Here is a 4,639-nt window from a genome sequence, read left to right on the forward strand (position 1 = left end):
CCAACATTTCCCCTTTGTCTCATCTACAGCCAGGCAGTGGATTGAGTTTGTGGATAGGCTTGTGGGGGGGAAGAAAGATAAATGAATACATTCATTTGCCTGCTTCAAGCTGAAGTTGTCTTTTGGTGTCTTTTGTGGTCACCTCAAGCAGCTGGTCAATCCTGCCCGGACCCTGGCCTTTGGCCCAGGGAACGCTGGACAAGGCAGGCGCTCCAAGGAGAAGAGCTGGGATGTATCAGGTCAGGGAGGCCAAGCTGCCGGTGGGCCAGGCAGAACATTAGCAGCTCAGCTAAACAAAACCCAAATGGCTCAGGGGCCCTGGGGCACCAGGAGGGAAGGTGTTTGTTTAAGTGATTAGGAGCAGTTGGTCGTTAGGGGCGGAGAAAAGGGCAGAGCTTGTGACACAAGGGCAACTTAGCTGGACAGCAAGGGTGGACATTCAGAGGACATCGCTGTTTAAGACTGTGTGACCCCACCAAGTTCAAGAACAGAGCAAACAGAACAGGCCATTAGGGACAGCCGTCAAATGGATGACAACTAAACTAAGAGGGGCATTGAGAAAAAAATGTTTCAATATTAAATATGGAAAAGTATTGGGGACCAGGGCAGGGGGTCAATGAAAGTCAACAAGAGTTTAGGTTTAATGAGAGAAAGAATTTAATATCAAAAATGCATAAATCTGCAAAGGAGCCAGCCCCATAATAGAGATAAAAGAACCAGTTCAGTCAACATTCTGTGATAATGGCATCATAATAGATGGCATCAAGTTGTTAACATTTAACACAAAAGTTAAGAGAATGAAAGGAAAGACAGCTCCCTTAATTGAGAACCTGCTGGAAGATTTCCACATGCCACAAGGGATGAATGCGTTCTAACTAGCTGCTTTATCAACATTCTGACCATCAGGGGAAAGGTGGGCCTGCTCCTTCTGGGGGTCGTCCCCCCCCCCATTACTCCCCTTCCCAAGGTTTTCTCTCAGAGCTACACTTTCTCTAGAGTTAAAGTCCTTTCTCTCAGAACCCCTAGAGAATTTCTACTTCCCATTTCAGCAAAGAGATGAAGTTTCTTTTAAAATTTACTCCACCTCTCTGAGTGAGCCAGCAAAGTTCTTAGCAAGGAGCATATTATGAAAAAAAAAATCATTGTTTGGGTTTCGTTTTATTTTTCCTGCTAAGAATAAAAACATGTATTCCGCCCTGGCCGGTTTAGCTCAGTGGATAGAGCATCGGCCTGCGGTCTAAAGGGTCCCAGGTTCGATTCTGGTCAAGGGCATGTACCTTGGTTGTGGGCACATCCCCAGTAGGGGGTGTGCAGGAGGCAGCTGATCGATGTTTCTCGCTCATTGATGTTTCTAACTCTCTATCCCTCTCCCTTCCTCTCTGTAAAAAATCAATAAAATATATTTTTAAAAAAACATGTATTCCTTCAGAAGGGAGGGTTAGTTAAAAAGCTTCAAAAGAATTTCTCACTTCCTCACTTTTTTTCAATCAATAATAAATCTTATTTTCAAGGAAACTTCCAACAGCAGAGTCCTTAAAATTCAGTGAAGCTTACTAAAGCAAGTATTTCTGTCCTATGCACTGGATCTCTGGGACGTTGCCTCTATATGAAAAGGACCTTCTCATTAATATTCACAGGTTGATGCTAAAAATCAAGGAGAGACTATCCTATTCTAACAACAACACAGCAGGTGGTAAGTCATTCCAGTTGACAGACAGTTGCTGCCCAGGACTCAGCATGCTCCCATCCTGCAGAGCCAGAAGACAGAGCCCACCCTCCAGGCAGTCATCGCGGGTGGAGTGCCTTCTACACAGTGGAGTCATGGCTCCCTGGTCTCTATCTTTCAATTCTGTGATGCTTGTTAGTTTTCAAAACACATGTACATGCATTATTAGAGTTGGTCCTTCCAACTACTTTGTCTAGTGAATAGAGCAGGCATTATTATTCCCACGGTATAGGTGAGGAAACAGATTTAGAAAGATTAAATAAGTCAATTCATTTTACACAGTCAATGACAGCCGGATGCCTACTCGGGTGTGTGTTCCGCCCCTTCCCTGTACTTTGTCCTTCACAACTTAGAAGGCAAAACTTGAGAGGTGTGGTTAGAAACTGTCTTCCTTCAGCCTGTACAGGCACATTGGTGCTTATTCGAATCTGGCGGTGAATACTAATTACGTGCTTTAGAACACCTGGAGAATTTAGGGGGCCTTTCAGAACATGTGCCCAAACACCTTCATTTCACACATGAGGAAACGGAGGCTGAGAGATAGTCAGTGTCCAGTATAGGTCTCAAATCAGAAAGTGGCAAATCTAGTGTCAACCTGAGCACCAAGTCACACTACACCTGATGTTCCTTCCAAGGAAACCGAAAGTTCCTTGAGTGCCTCTTTTTTTTTTTTTTTCCTTGTGTCTCATATAGAACCATCTCTTCAGAAAGCATTTGTGGAAGTAATTAAAGAATGACTAAAGGCTAGTAAGTGAATAGATAGGATAGGAACCCTAATCAAAGAGATGCCACTTTGGGCCTACCTCCAGTGACAATGTAAAAACCATACTCCAGATATTTAGACATCTAAACAATCCTTTTTAATAGAATATATATAAAGAAAAACTGGCTCCAACGTTTTGGAACCCAGAGATTACTGCGTGTTTGTTTTGTTGTAACAACAGCTGCTAAGTCAAAGCCTTGTTCTGTGATTGCCACTCCTCATCGCTCTTGAGTACGAAGAGCCAAGGCCATGGGACCTCAGCTCAACAGAGTTTACTCTGGTGAAGTCCAGTCTCAGCTGTTCAGGAAGCCTCTGCAGGTGGGGTCATCGGTAAAGGTCAGGAGGCCACACCTGGATGGTAGGTGGATGAGACCTGCCACACCTTCACGCTTGGAGGTCACTCTGGCCATTAGACCTCTAAGAACCCTTCCATCTGTAAAGTTCTGAGATGCTGTCCTGATCCTCTGACTCACAGCCAGCTGGGCCTAACTAGGCCAGAGACGACTGAGAGGACGTGAGTGGCACCCGCCCCTCACCCCCACCCACAGGAAGCCTGGGAGAGCTAGGCTGGCTCTGGCATCTCCAGGCCAGCTCCTTCTGGGGGTCCACACTGGACACAGGCCTGGCAAGACGATTCCCTGATCTTCAGAATCATTCTCCTTCCCTCCCCTCCCCACCCTCGGCTCCTTACTGTCTTGGCGCCTGCCAGGGCAGCCCCGTGGCGCCAGCACAGGCACTTCCGGGGCCTGCCCCCCACCCTTGCTAGATCATCAGGTCAATGGCAAGCACAGGCTGGGCGCCTGGCTTCTCTGGCCCGATGGCCTGGCCCCCCAGCGGTGTCCTCAGACAGCTCCAGACCAAGCAGGGGGTCGGCACCCTCAGGGATGCTTTTCCCTCTGCCCCCCTCCAAGGAGCTGCCTGGAGCTCAGGGTGCATTTAAGTCATCTTGGAAAGCTAGGGATACCTGGAACTACTCAGCTACGCTCCAGACGTATACATAAGCAGGGAAGAACCAGCCTTTGCAGAATCTTGCAAGAATGTTAATTCCAAGATCCACCAGAACCGGAGCTAGCGGTAGACAAGGCAGGAGGCTAGAAGTTGCCGTCTTAACGCATTCTTCTAAAGAAAGATGTAATTAGGCTAAATGCAGCAAAGGTTTTTCGCGGGTTCAGGAGGTCAAGCAGATGTAGACAAGCGCGAGGGAGTTATTTATGTCAAGTCGGGTTATTGTGACGGCGAGAGAGCAATGGCCGAAGAGGCTCCCGCAGCCAGGGTGGCGGGCAGCGTGTCCATCCTGGCGGGACAGTAATTGCCCCGGGTCTGACAAGACGCCGGGGGGCTCAGGGGCGCCTCCATCCATCTCCATCCAGTTAGCGAAGCGGCCCCCCAAGCGGGCGGGAGGCCGGGCTTGGTTGAGCCTTAGCTCTGAATAATGGGAACAATTGTCTCCGCGCCTGGCACCGCTTGGAACTGCTCTGGCTTCGCTGCCCCTCTCCTCTCTCTGGGCCCCATTGTCCCCACCTTGGCGATGGGTCAGGGTGGGAGGTCAGCTCGAGTCAGGTGCACCCTGAGCACAGAACTGGGTGCCTGCGGCCAGGGTGCCTGGGGGGGGGAGACTCCCGATCCCTCCACTCCACCACCTTCTGCCACTAATCGGCTTCCTCCACCAACCTGCCCAGCTAACCGGCCAGGCCCTCGCTTCCCACTCGAGACCCTCCGGGTCCTGCCTCTAGAATTTTCCATCAGCGCTGGGGACTAGGGAAGAGTCTCCTCCTCTGACAATTTAATAGTTCCAAGTCCTCATCTGCGTGACATCTTCTCCCAGGGGAGCAGGGCCGGGCTTCCCGCTGCAGGCCTCTCCCTCCCCAGCGCTTTCTATTTCGGGACTGGCCTCCCCACAATGGCGTCCTTATGAGCCATAATGGTGATGTTTATGAAGGCCGCAATCCCAGTGTATGAAGACAATTTTATGCCTAATTAGAAAATGATGTAACCCAAGAGAAGACAAAGAGGAGCTGTCCCCCCTCCCGTGTCGCTCTCTTCAATCACACCCCAAATTTCCTCGGGCCAGTGTCTTTGCGAGTGCTCCAGGCTCCTGGCCTCTGTTTTGACAGCAGCCCGGCTCCCCACGCTGCGCCGGCCTCGGTGGT

The sequence above is a fragment of the Myotis brandtii genome, unplaced genomic scaffold (assembly GCF_000412655.1).
Source record: "Myotis brandtii unplaced genomic scaffold, ASM41265v1 scaffold520, whole genome shotgun sequence".
NCBI lineage: Eukaryota > Metazoa > Chordata > Mammalia > Chiroptera > Vespertilionidae > Myotis > Myotis brandtii.